Source organism: Cydia strobilella, chromosome Z (genome assembly GCF_947568885.1).
Source record: "Cydia strobilella chromosome Z, ilCydStro3.1, whole genome shotgun sequence".
NCBI lineage: Eukaryota > Metazoa > Arthropoda > Insecta > Lepidoptera > Tortricidae > Cydia > Cydia strobilella.
Genome location: NC_086068.1, coordinates 5,235,890 through 5,251,153, shown reverse-complemented (window position 1 = coordinate 5,251,153; position 15,264 = coordinate 5,235,890). Strand labels below are relative to the sequence as shown.

At 38.8% G+C, this 15,264-nt stretch overlaps 1 long non-coding RNA gene across 1 annotated transcript; it reads right to left on the bottom strand.

Moving 5' to 3' along the window:
• Positions 1-10,793: 10,793 nt before the first annotated feature.
• LOC134754049 (uncharacterized) lies at positions 10,794-14,583 on the bottom strand. The gene is made up of 2 exons (XR_010128865.1): positions 12,510-14,583; positions 10,794-12,146 (listed from the first exon to the last, which is right to left on the bottom strand). It is a non-coding gene; the product is annotated as an uncharacterized LOC134754049 (long non-coding RNA).
• Positions 14,584-15,264: the final 681 nt, after the last annotated feature.

Here is a 15,264-nt window from a genome sequence, read left to right as displayed (position 1 = left end):
CACCGCACATGAAAAACATTATAGTCTGATTCATAAAGAAGCACTTTCCATTATTTATGCAGTGCACAAATTTCATCAGTACTTATAGGTTTTCGCTGGCTTGGTTTCCGCAACTCGACGTCATATAATACGCCTATTTTGCGTGAGCTTCATCAGTACTTATACGGAAGGAAATTTGTTTTTCACCTCAACAGCTCGAACAAGCCTACTTTCGTAAAAGTCGCGCTTTCCTCACTCCAGGGAGTGAAACAATGTAGCTTTTTAATTTAGTGAAGGCCATGAACTTCATACTTTTATTTTAAAAAAATTATGGTACGGTACGGTACGGTACGGTCCGGTACGGTCCGGTCCGGTCTCGTCTCGTATCGTATCGTATCGTATCTTATCGTATCGTACATATTATAATACTTTTTTTTCTGTTTATTCTGTTTAATTCGAAATACATTTTAACCTTTAATATGTTCTCACTCACTACTGAGGTGAAAAATGATGTGTGCAACACGAGAGCAAAGTTATTTTACATCTCGTATTTTTGAGTCCCTCGTTACGCTCAAGATTCTACCTTAGAATCACTCGCTTCGCTCGTGATTCAATTATAGAATCTTTCGCTTTCTCGGGACTCAAAATAAACACTCGCAAGAAAAACCAACTTTCTTGTTGCACAAATAACTATTGCGTACTGATCACAAGCCTCTGGTGAGCATTATCGGGCCTAACACCGGCGTACCCGTGACGGCAGCGAGTAGGTTACAAAAGTGGGCAATTAAATTGTCAGCGTACGATTTTATCATTGAATATGTACGTACGGATAAAAATACGGCCGATGTTCTGTCGCGATTAATTAAAACGCATAGGGAGGAAGCGGTTGCCGGAGAGGGGGAACTGCCCGAGCAGACTTACTTACATTTTGCAACGGAGTCGTTGATTTTAGATTATAAGGTCTTAAAACGAGAAACTAGCAAAGATCCCATTTTAAGTCGTGTTTTAGCTTATTTGTCCGACGGCTGGCCCTCAGACAAAGAAATTAATGAACTTAAACCTTATTTTAATAGGCGGGATGAATTATATTGCGAGCTTGGATGTATTCTATGGGGTCGTCGCGTCGTAATTCCATCGTCCTGCAGGGAACGGGTTATACGCGAATTGCACGAAGCACACATGGGGATAGTAAAAACAAAGGCATTAGCTAGGAGCTACGTGTGGTGGCCGGGCGTAGACGAGGCTGTCGAAGCGCGGTGTCGTGCGTGCGCGGTGTGCGCCAGCGTAGCCGATGCACCGGCCGGACACGTGCCGTGTGCGTGGCCATGGCCGGACCGCCCGTGGGCGAGACTTCATATTGACTTCATGTCAATTACGGGGCTGACTTATATGATCACCGTAGACGCCTGCTCGAAATGGATAGAAGCCACGAAAATGAAAACCACCACCGCGCAGTCGGTAGTGGCGGTATTACGTGATATGTGGGCACGATTTGGGCTTCCAAAGCAGTTAGTGATAACGGGCCACCATATACTAGTTTTGAATTCGAAGAATTTCTAAAGCGCAATGGTATCGAGCACATCTTTTCATCCCCATACCATGCAGCTTCCAACGGAGCCGCCGAAAATGCCGTGAAAATTTGTAAACGAGTCATTAAAGGCTCAAAAACGAAAAATTGACGTCGATGTAGCATTGAACAGGTTTTTGTTAACTTATAGGAATACAGAACATTACACGACTGGTGAGAGTCCAGCAAAAATTTTACAAGGTCGTAATTTGCGTATGCGGCTCGATCAAATAAAACCGGAGCGCGCCACGCGTGTCGGCGAGCACCAGGCGCAGCCGGGCTAGCACATGATTGGCGCGACAGTATCTCGCCGCGACATAGACTACCCGTCCCCCTTTAATTCATACAGTTAGTAAAAGACGGGTAGTCTATCTCGCGGCGAGATACTGTCGCGCCAATCATGTGCTAGGCCTACAGACGGAGTCGCGGTTGCGCGGCTCGCGGCGCCAGCTGAGCCCGTGTGGTACCGCGACTACCGTTCTAACGATAAATGGCTCGCGGGACAGGTTTCTAATAAATTTGGCAGACTATACAATTAAATCTAATGTTGGAACCGGAATACATAGGCATATAGACCAGTTAAGACGTAGGGTGTCCGAAGTGACTGCAAATGTACGTACACCGCCTGTCCCCGCGAAACGTCGTTCCAGTAGCTTGTTTGTGTTACCCGAGGAGGGGCCTCAGCCGGAGGTGGATAGCGGCGCGGGCCCGGTGTCGCCGCGCCCGGGGCCGTCAACCAGCTCGGCGGCCCAATCGCCAGTAGCTCCAGGGCCCGCCGGGCCAACCCGGGCCGGGGTGCCAGAGAACAGTGTTCATGCTAAGGGTGCAGCAGGGAATGTAGGAATCGAAGAAGCACCTAATGTACCAACTGTCGTGCAATCCAAAAGAGTTGTGAAACCTCCCGTTAGATTCGGTTATGATGATTATTTTTGACTGTACCTAGACTAAATTAGCTTTGTATAACTTTTACTTAAATTTGTTAAATATGAAGTTTTAATTAGCATCGCGATACAGCGGGGAAATGCCGCCAGCATCCTTGGTACAATGCCTCAAGGGCCTATTTTAGATTTAAGCTAGTTATTAATTTCGTTTACGTAGTACCACTGTATATATCTAATACGTATTAAGAATAGTTAACAAGTTTGAGAACAAATCAAATTATTTTATAAATATTTTGATTTGTGTTTTTTAAAGTAGTCACACTACTATATATAAATTAAAAACTGTAATAGATGTCATATATTAAAGAAAAAGTGACGAAGCCCTCCAGTGGTGAAGGCCGGATTCGAACCGGCGTCTTTAGCTATCACGTGCCGCGGTGGCGGGGTGGCCTAGGGGTTCATGGCGTTAGCCGCGATAGCTAAAGACGCCGGTTCGAATCCGGCCTTCACCACTGGAGGGCTTCGTCACTTTTTCTTTAATATATGACATCTATTACAGTTTTTAATTAAGAATAGTTGTTATTGTATCTAACCTATACCCTGCTATGCTACTTGTTGGGTATACTTTCTTATATTCTTGTATACATAAGAAATATGTTATGTACCTTAGTTAATAAGATGTTCATATGTTTTCGTTGTAATGTAACCAGTATCAGATTACGTGAACTAAGTTTCACATGCATGATCGGACTTTGTGCAGTTGAAACAAGGTTCAGTTTTGTGTAAACGAAGTGGAAGTTAATTCACGATTATCTTATTTTGTATTTATATTTAGATTGATAATAGTCTACCATATATTGTATAAGTGTATGGATAGTAATAAAGGTGGAGGTGTTGTATATGTAGGTTACCTAACAATAACCCATATGTGGGTAGCGAGGTATTCTTTGTCTCAGAATAAATGGTGCGCGTTCAATACGTCTTTTATTTGTCGATCATTAGGGCCGTTTCCGAACTCCAAGTGGTGAGGTCCACTGGCTAAACATCGGCCTCACCTTTAAAGGGGAGACTTCGTTTGCGTTGGATGATGATGATCATTGATAAAACTATCCTGTCCTTCCCACCATAGCTCAATCGGTTCAGCGATTTAAGCGTGAAGAAGTAACAGACATGCAGACAGTCACTTTCGCATTTATAATTAAATTCCAATAATTTATAATTTAATTCAAATAATCTAACCTCACTTTTTCTCTTTTCCGTATGTTTTAAGAAACTAAACAAAGCTAAAAGGGTACATCTATATTTATTTTAAATGCTAGAGTATGCAAAAGGGAAATTTGAGGTTACTTCACATATTTTCCATTATTACGAAAGAAAAAGGATCTGAGTGAGGTTAGTTTTTTTGGAATTTAATTACAAATCAGAGTATATTTGTATATTTCGGATACATTTGCTCCATTTCACAATTCTCGCACCGCGCGCGCTTAACAAGCCATGCCGAATAACGGTTATTATTTTTTTTTTTAATTTTTCCAGTTTTTAAATTTTGACACACAACAACATCTAATAACTCTTTCCCACTGTAGTCCAGGTTTTTGCGGGTACGGTTTTCTGCAGGGTCCCGTACCCAAAGGGAACTTTATTACTAAAACTCCGCTGTCCGTCTGTCTGTCACCAGGCTGTATCTCATAAACCGTGATAGCTAGACAGTTGACATTTTCACAGATGATGTATTTCTGTAGCCGCTATATCAACAAATACTAAAAACAGAATAAAATAAATATTTAAGTGGAGCTCCCATACAACAAACGTGAATTTTTGCAGAACCGTGAATCATTCAAAACTATTAAATCATAAAGGCTACGTTAAAAACTGGACCGTAGTGTTGTACTTAAGGACTATAATTATAGTTACCTCTGATTTTACGGTACTTTGGAAGTTAGGCTCCTACATTTAAGACTATAGTCACCTATAGTCACTAAAGACCAAGTGGTGAAGATTGTCGTCGAGACTTAGAATTTTTAGGAACGAACTGGATAATCACGGCAGCTGGAGCCGATACTGCGGTGTTTCAAGTTTAATCTAAAGATAATCACTTTAATTATTTATGGGGTCCCAGCGCGCATAAGTTGTTTGCAGAAATCGCGAATCGTCTGGTTGACGTAACTGGTGACCGAAGAGCTGGCGGCTTTCTCGCACAACGTATCAGCATTGCGATACAGCGGGGAAATGCCGCCAGCATCCTTGGTACAATGCCTCAAGGGCCTATTTTAGATTTAAGCTAGTTATTAATTTCGTTTACGTAGTACCACTGTATAGATCTTGTATGTAAATAAATGATTTAAAAAATCTAAAGATAAATTTACGATTATATACGCCAGCTCCAACCCTACACCTTGCTCAGTGAACGTGTATAATACCCGTACCAAATGGCAACGCTATAACCAACCTCTCCATACAAGCATGCCCAATAGAAAACGGGCTACTGACGGTGTTTCCATCGCGATACAACCGGCTGATATTTTTTTAATTCATGATAGCATCTAAACTATCATCTGACAAAGTATCAGCCGGGAGGCGATGACTGACGATATATGGTCCTGGCCCGCGGTCTGTATGTTACTGCGGGGCCCTTAATGCCGGCGGTCAAAGTCACTGTGCGCACGCCATAGCAATAAGTATAATTAACGGATAATTATCCTCGTGCGATAGAGATAGAAACAGGCGGGTCCTTCCTTTACATAATGAAACAACAGGTGTCCACATATAAGAAAACTTTATTAATATAAAATGCAATAATATGCTACAGCCCAACGCTGAGGGCCAGAACAAAAATACATCACTTTATTACTCTGTAGGTACATATCTGATACAATAACTATAAGTATATACACAGTCCCGGCTGCTGAGTGCCGTAAGGCGTCCGCTAGGTGGCGCGGGTGCACGCACGCGGGTGCCATTGTCACTATATTATTATTACTATAGAAACGGCATACCAAACAGAAAAAATGTCGCAATCACAACCTGTACCACGCGACCAAAACGTAAAATTCATGGCGCTTACGCGTTTTGGTCGCGAGATTCACGCTCCGCTTCTATGGTTTGATACCAAAACGGCAGCAACTCACGGCGCAAAATACTGGTTCTCTGTGCCGGTTCTATATGTTAGTAATAATAGTTCAATGGCTATTGTAGGTAAAATCCGCCGAACGTTTTTCGTTAACCCGCTCATCCGCGCCAGCTAGCGGAAGCCGGTTGTGTGGACGCACCTCTAGGAATCGGCGGCCACTCAGGCTCAAAATTCGGCCATTGTGTAAAAAGCATCTCGATTATTAGTGTTAAAATTTTCCACGGCCAAATGTGGACAAGTTATCAAAATAAAGTTTCAAACAAAAGAGAATGGAATAGGAGATCCTTTTATGGGCCTCTGGGCGGGTAAAGGTTAAGACATTACAGTCAGAATGCGGAGAAAAATAAACCTAAAGCCAGCCAGCAATACACATGGCTGTATTTACTTTTTTTTTAATTCATACAACCTCTAAGTCGAAAGATGGAATTTATATTTGTTTGTTTAGAAAGAAATTGGCCTAAAGTTTGGGAATGTCCAATGTACAGTCAAAAGGTTTTCCAAATCCTAATTGCCAGTTAGGTTTGATATTGAGTTCAACTGTTAGCTTCTGTGGTTAGCTTTTATATACAGGTTAGATTTGACAACAAATTCATAGATAACATGCTTGGATGTGCTTTATTCTATTATTCGAAAGCGAATACTGCCATTTAAGCCGATAAATGAATTATTTTATACATTATACAGACCTCTTTCACTCGCATGCAATATTCTTGCTATCTAGCTATCATATGCGACCGAGATAAAACGTCGAAAAATAAGATCAATGCACGAAAAATCACTCGGCGGTGGTGGCCATGTTTTTTTTTGACAATAACACCTAACCGCCAATTCCCAAAAGTGTGGTATTAAATACGCAAATACGCGCAAAACTTAATAAAAAATCGTCCACATTTTATTTAAAAGCGTGGCAACATAGAATACTGAAAAAAAATGGCGAATGCGCGAGAATACGACTTCTAAGTTATTTCACATGCGTCAAATATATTTATACGTTTTTCTCTTACGGGCACAGAGTTATTATTACTATAGAGACGACATACCAAACAATGAAATTGTCGCAATCACAACCTGTACCACGCGACCAAATTGTTGTGAGCGCCGTAAAATTCATGGCGCTTACGCGTTAAGGTCGCGAGATTCACGCTCCGCTTGTATGGTTTGATGCCAGCACGGCAGTCATGGCGCAAAATACTGGTTCTCTGTGCCCGTTCTATAAGTTAGTAGTAATAGTTCAATGACAGTGAGTTAAAGAATAAAATTACATATATTTGACACAGCCGGTAAGCTATACTCTGTACCATTGGCATGAAGATACCCGGTTCGAGGTAGAGATTGACCAGTTTTAAGGCGCGCAATTGTTTTACTATTGCGATAAAGGCAGCGTTGAACGCATGCGATCAACGGAATGTAGGAAAAATGACAATGCGCTTACCGCAGCTTTTACCGCGTAAAACAATGTAGTGTAATGACACTGTTGTTATTTGATGAGCGTAAGTATTTTGGAGGTGCGCACAGTTTAAGCGCGAGGTTGTTTTATGCGATAAACTCAGCGTTTTTTAAACATCATTGTAAAGATTTAGGAGAAGCGAAGGGCCAACCTTTCTCGCTGAAATATTAATATCCAGCAAGGTTGTACACACACAATTTAAATTGACATCATAATTTTCTCTGATTCCAATTGTTTTCCATTGATTGTCGCAAATCCATTCTGAGTAAAATGGTTCAGAGGTTTCTTGACAAGATGCTTTAATTTTTACTTCAATGTTTTTTGCCTTTATATGATTCTGTGCTAAAATATAACATTCAACAAAGTTTTTGTTCTTGAAGTTAAATTGAAGCTGCACTTCGGCTAAGTCAGTGACATTAAAATGTTGACTTGATATGGTTTCCAAGGGTTTTGCATTCAAAGAACAAAGGCTAATCATACATCTAATCTCATTAGATTATCTGACGTAAAATGGTGTGCGACAAACGCATCGCGTTTAAAAAACGCTGAGTTTATCGCATAAAACAACCTCGCGCTTAAACTGTGCGCACCTCCAAAATACTTACGCTCATCAAATAACAATAGCAATACTTATGCAGTGTTTTGTGCGTTGCGTACCTATACCCTCCCAATGTCCTTTTAAAAGGACAATATAAAGTCGATTCTATAATGGAGTATAAGGTTTGAAATTCAAAACTGCACTAATGATTCTAGAACTTAGGATGATCTAACATTCCTTTATTTTGGCGTAAGTGGGAAGTGGCGCACTTTAAAAATGGTCTATCTCTAGGAATAATCTAACCTACATCGTTATCGTATGCTGACGCGAATGAAGAGACAAAGTGTCAAATGAAAATATATTTTACAATAATAACTTGTTTACAGTTAAGCTATTGTTGTAAAACTAATTTGTGATATTTGTAAAAGTGACGAATGATCCAATTCTGAAATTTGGACAAAGGCTTCAATAGGGAGTATTACAGCAATGTTCTGCCGCCAGAGTGCAGCACTAGTGCACATACTAAACCATAGAGTAACTTATACATACTAGACCTTAAACAGTTTTGTGACAAGTTTTCACTATGACATTGATGTATTAACGCCCCGGCTACGACATCGCGCGACGGCGGCAGCGGCGAGCGGCGGCCATAGGTGGGAACGAAAGGTCCGACCGCTGTCTCGCTCCAACCTATGGCCGCCGCTCGCCGCTAACGCCGCCGCGCGATGTCGTGGCCGGGTCGTAAGGCAGTTTGTTTACAGAACACGCGAAAATCGAAATTTCGTTATCTGCCTCTCTATCGATCTAATAAGCAAGTGAGAGTAGCAGAAACAGAACTTTCGTGTTTCGAGCTACACCCTGTGATTGTGCTAGTGACGCCCTCTACGCAGAGTTTTTCATAATATTCCCTATTGCCTTCTAATTTATTATTTTACAGTCTTATGAATCTTAAACGGATGTAATAAAAAAACACGTGATTTTGTTGTTCGGCCAATGATATAATTATATAAGTACAGTCGAGTTAATCATTTACTATTGGAGCCAACGCTCCAAAAATATATAAGCACGCCTCTAAGACACTCACAATAAGGTCGTGTAAACATATTTTTGCAACGTTGTCTCGTAAATATGTTTGTGAACTCGACCGTAAAAAATTGTAATGAGAAATAATTGAATTTCCGTTTCATTTCGTACCTTGTCACAGTTACAAACAATATGAAAGTCGCTAGGACCTCATACTATTGTAACTGTGACAATGGAACTGAAATTAATCGCGTTTTTTTTGTTTTTTTTTATCCACAGAATAGACTATAGGTGTTTTTTTCTTAATATTGTTAGTAAAGTGTAAAACTTGATCGCTCGAAACCGACACGTTGTCTCTAAAATAATGTCAACAAATTATCAACAGCCATAAAAAGTTTTCAACCAAAACGGTAGTTTTCTGTCCGTTGCGATGCATTAATACACACACATTTTTTAAAATTTTCCTCCAGTACCATCACCATGAGTTTTACGCAGTCGCTTGCACCAATGTCAGTACGAGGGAGATGCATTGCGAGTTAGTTTACGCAGTCGCTAGCGAATATGTCACTGTCAAACTCGTGGTAAGGATAACCGATTCGTTCCATTCAGTTGGACCAGACTTTGTAGTGACGAAGTGTGGAGGCACCACTATGAATGATCAATTACTATAAAAATATGACGTTTATTGTTACTTTAGCATTTGTTCAATATTTGTATTGTTAAAGTAAATGCAAATTGGTGGCGCAAAACAATGAACTTTCACACAGTATCCTTACCGCGAGTTTGACACTGACATTAGCTAGCGACTGCGTAAACTAACTGACAGCATCTCCCTCGTGCTGACATTCGTGCAAGTGAGTTTGAGTTGACGCATGAGTTAAAGGTGGATAACTCATGGTGAGTGTACAGAAATCGATTAGAAAATCTCCTAGTCTACTTTTGTTCTTGAGAACACGAAAGGTTCCCATAATGTATACATATTATTGCACCGCTCGGGGGAACTAACGCTTAACAAATAAGCTAAGGTGCGTTAAGACTAATGGCTATTAAAATACAACCGATTTAAGAAAGCACTGGAATGTACTGACAGACAGACAATACTGACAACTTATATTAGATAATCCGTTTTGTTACAAGATCACAAGGCGGTTCTGACAATTATTGCGTGGTAAAAAAAAACAATTACATGTGTATCCCTGTTGGAAAGAATTGCACACTTAAATTACATTTAAAAAAATCCCAATCGTTTTTACATACCCTAAAAATATATATAAAAAATGTCAGAACACTGTATAAATGCGAGTAGGTACATTTTTAAAATGTTTATACAACCCGGTCACAATATCTGTGCACCTCGCTGGAATGTGGCGCCTCTCCCGCTTCCCCTGTCACCTCTCCGCGCACTCCCCGGTGCGACAGTACGGTTAGCATCTTCGTTGCCGCTACACCTCCACATTTCTCGAAAAAACTTTTTTTCACACCGTACCCAGACCGCCGATATGACGTCACGAGGTCAGGTGCACAGATATTGTGACCGGGTTGTACAAAGAAGAAGACATATGATACGGTCAACAGACGATAGTCAGACCGAAGTTAACTATGCATTTGCAACGAAAACTAGTGTGGCAATGTCATCAATATAACATTAATACTATAGTAACTAATGTTATGTTCGAAAAAAGTTGGTACACTTTTAAGTGAAAACTTTTTTTTTGTATATTTGACTGACGGTTAGTGATGTAAGCCATTGGAAACGAATACAGATATTGCTAGCTCCCGGCCGGATATAGAAAACTTAAAAATAGCTATGTACAGTCGCCATCAGATATATCGGAGCGGCCGAGGTGCTCACAAATATCTGAACACGCCTCTATTGTCAAGGCGTTAGAGTGCGTGTTCAGATATTGTGAACAGCTCGTCCGCTCCGATATATCCGATGGCGGCTGTACATATATTTGTGACACATATAAAAAGGTAGTACAAGAAATGTATAAGTTTTACAACTAACATTAATACAAAATATTGATATGTTAATGAAAATATTGCGCGAGCCTGCCTCATTAAAAATAATTGTGATGTGTTATAAAAAAAGTTGTAACATGCTTAATAACTAGAAAAGGCATAAATATAAGTAATAAATGTTCGTGCATTCTTAAAACGGTTGGAGCCAAAAATATAATTTCAGGTTGATTCTAAACACGAACGATGAATTTATTTATATATGTACCTATTTGTATATTTTAATCATACCTATATATATATATTTATACCATTTAAACGGTTACTTACATATATATATCATATATATTTAACTACGCTACCGAATATGCAGTTACCAGCCGTAGTGCATATATAATGTTTATGTATATAAGTAATAATAATATGTCTAAACACCCGCCGTTAAGCACAATAATACGCACACATCCATACATTTCCTATTTAACATATGTTATACAACTATATATTACTATATATTTGACTTATGAATCACATTTTATTTCTGTAGCTTAATTTTATAGATTTTTTTACACTTCCACTATAATAATGTTAAAAGCTGTGAACGTAAACAAAAACATATTTTAACACATATTTGTTTAATAGACTATAAAACTGTTAAATGTTTGGTGTTATTTTTGGTCGTGGCAGACCGAACCTGTCTCAGTTAATAATATTAATATATGAATAAAATACATAATTACGCTTAATTATTCTAAGATCTCATAGTTCACATGACTTTAATTTTTAAAAATGTGTTTCACTCACAGATGGTAAAACGGTTATAGATTAATTATTTTATAATATTATAATATAATGTATATTACACAGAAATGTAGCTATACAACTTATATAGTCGTCGTCGTTATTCGTCCATTCAACTAACACGCAAAGGGTTATTTTGTCATCTGTCTCCCTTTAACGCAATACTGAATGCCAAAGAGAAACCGAGACAGAAAAACATCCAATGCGTACGCGGCGAAAGGACTTTAATTCACTAAACCGTTTACAAAAAACTGTAAATGCTATCAAAAGTTGTGCTTAGGGTTTCAATAAACTATTTAAATACCAATATAATCATACTATATTGTATAAAAACGGATTCTGTAAAAAATAATGCGTTATAAGAAATAACGTTTTTGTAACGATATTAATACGTAACGAAATGTATCTTGTTCCTTTCATATTAAATAAAATAAAATTGCGAGATAAGGGCCACCCTACAGTAGCGTCTTTTGGAAAATTGCTGTACAGTTGCGCCAACGTTGCGTCAAGCAGCCATAGAATAAACTAGACGCCAACGCTGGAGACGCTAGTGTGGGGTGGCTCTAAAACTAAGTATTTAAAATCTGGTTAACCAATTAAAAAACCTCTTTTCCTATTTTAATATTAGTTTTTCTGCAACACGACACATATTAAAGGACCTTTAACCTTCACTAAACTATCCTAAACCAGTTTTGAGTAAAACTGTACCTATTTGAGCTGGTTAAAACCGGAATTATGAAAATTCTTAGTAGGTATACCCAGCCTTTTAATATAATGTGGGTAGTTCACTGCAGTCATTTTTCAGTGGCAAACAAGCAAGGCTCGGAAACCGGTTAAATTTCCAAACCGTTACTTGGCGCATAACCTTTTAATTTTGGTTTCGCTCGAAAAACCGTTATTTTTTTACCGGCTTTTAGAAGAACATTTCAATAAGTTCTCGTCATATTAACCGGTTTAGAAAAATAAAAACCGGTTTCTTCCTATGTCGGTATCTGTGTTTACGTGGCGGTGTGCCACCACCACAATACTAGGCCGACCGGGCGTCTCGTCGCTCGTCAAATAAACCGGTTTATTTAGGTTACGATAAAGTTTTCAAAACGTTCGCCGGAGCGAAATAAACTAGTAAATACCGGTATTTTATAAACCGGTTCCAAGCCTTGCAAACAAGCCGTACATACACATACAGCCGTGGTAAGCCGTCACCGTAGCCTGTATTTTGACTGAACAATAAGCTACCCACACACTTAAAGCACTCCACGATTCGCACACAGGCGAGAACTTAACATGTGTAAGATTAAAATAATATTTTATTTTGAAAGCACGATTCCATAAAAATGTTGGAAGTTGTATCAGAATTTAAAAAAAAAGTTGAAAATCAATCTTTTAGTTTATGGTGGCAGCAATGTGTAGATTGGGCAGGTCAGTAACCGAAATTGTCACTAGAGTTAGACCAAGAAAAGTCTGCTACGATTTTGATAGCATTATACGCACGTCATAATTTCACAGAAGTTTGACGTTTAAAATAACACTTGCACTGCGAATGCTATCAAAATCGTTGCAGACTTTTTTTGGTCTAACTACTAGGTCGCCACACTAACATTGCCATAGTGATATAAAAAGTAGGTCAATAAGTTTAGTTTAATTATATTCTCACACACAGCTCTCGCCGCGAATCTAAGTGGTTAATATTAATTCGGGAAGACTACAAAATTGGCCCGCGGGAGGTATTTATTACAACCAAATTCTGAACCTTATTTTAATGCGGGTAGGAGTGTAAAGTGTAAAGAGCTTGTGGTTTATGTGAATACTAATAAGATGGCAGTATTTGCAGTCGTTGTACTTATGTTACTGGTGAAATTCGCTTATAAATTCTAGAGACAGAAATGATATTTCATGTTACCAGTTTTTTTTTTTTAACTTTTTTGCTGACATTTTAAGGATATAATTTGTAAGTTTTTAGCAACTAACATTTCTGAAATGGGTTTAACCCATCAAACCCATTTCAGTATAATTTGAACAATTGAACATGGTAATTTTATTATTTTTCGACACCTGTCACTTCAGTCTCTAGGAAATACAAACACATTTTAGGGTGTAGTGACGTCACGATGGTTTAAAGCTTTACGTTGTGCAATGAGAAATGTAAGACCTTGGACATTGGTGTCTGTAACATTTTTGAGCGAGAAACTTATATTGTTTTTATCTAGATCATTTCCACCATTTTATTTTTATATACAAGGTAATATTGTTTTTGTTAAACTACAACTTGTTGCTATGGAGGAGCGGGACTTCCTGATACAGGTATAATATACTAAACTTAATATAGGAAGTCCCAACCTACTCCCTTGTAATGTAACATTTTATTAATGTAATAAAAAAAAACATTTTTCATTTTCATTATATCAGTAATGTATTTTGTGTGGTTAATTTAAAGAGGTCTGTGCCCAGTAATAATAATAGTCCGATAATGTTATTTTAAAGTCAATTTTAACTCAAAAATGGCTCACTTTTCTCATTCCACCATGGCCTATCACACGAATGAGATTTAATGATGATTTATAAAAATCGAGGTTACACACATTGCAAAGTCTATGTGTGTATCCTCTATAAGTTCTGGTGTCTAAATGTGACAGATATTTGTGACTGACAACTGCCATTTTACCTGACAAGTGTTCAGTAAGTGACAATTGTCGCGTCATATTTTAACACTAGAACATGGAGACTATATAAAGGAGCCAAATCTCTATGTATGAAAAGTGTCCATCAAAAAACAGTAATTAGGCGGCGCCACCATACACCGAAATACTACCAAAAACAAACTACGTAATTTGGTCGGGTTATTTGTTGCCTTATTCATGTTATACTCATGTCCCAGAGCCTAACTAGCGCCACCGGAGAGATTAGGAACTATTATTTACAGCTGAAAGCTGGTCAATTTTGCAATAGTTCTGCCATAAGAGATTGTCGTCCTTTCTATACCGTCCATAACTAGAACTTATGCCCGAGCCGTTGAGTTATAATTACTATAGAGAAGCCATACCCAATAATGAAATTGTGGCAATCACAACCTGTATCACGCGACCAAAACGTAAGCGCCGCATAATGGCGCTTACGCGTTTACGTCGCGAGACCCACGCTCCGCTTCTATAGTTTGATGCCAAAACGGCGGCAACTCATGACGCAAAATACTGGTTCTCTGTGCCGGTTCTATAGGCCGCTTCCCCACTTGGCGGCGCGGTATCGGTGCAGTACGCAGTATTTCTTTCTGATTGGCGCGCCCGCGACTCCGCGCCATCTCTGCGCCAATCAGGAAGAAATACTGCGTACTGCACCGACATCGCGCCGCCAAGTGGGGAAGCGGCCTTAGTAATAATAGTTCAATAACCCGAGCATACTATTAATTTTTAATTAATTACCTTTATTTGAGCGTGGCCTTAACACCCTGTATGTATGTATAGTTTAGTATCGACATCTGTCAATTGCCGAAAGGTTTTAGACCATCCAACGAAGACTCTTGACAAAGTAGATGAAAAAGGATTATTTCTAGACATAATTACTCCCTAGTTTTTTAAAGTCAATCACAATCTTCGTTGAGTGGGATATCTTTAGTGACTACGATTCGCATACATACAATTTTAGAACAAAATGTTATAAAGCAAGGACAGTAATCACGAATAATTTCGTACATCGACCCGCCTGTTCCCATCTCTATCGCACGCACATAATTATATTGCTGTCAATGACACTGTGCGAGCGAGAAAGCAATATAAATTCAGAGCCCGGAATTTTCGCGGCAAAACCAAAGACTCGCATTTTTGCTAGAGCTAGAAACATTTTTTTATCGATATCGATAGTTTGAGAAGTAGTAATAGAGGAAAAAAATGGTCCACCAATATATAAATAAAGTAAATTTACGTAAGGTTTTTATAAAATAATATT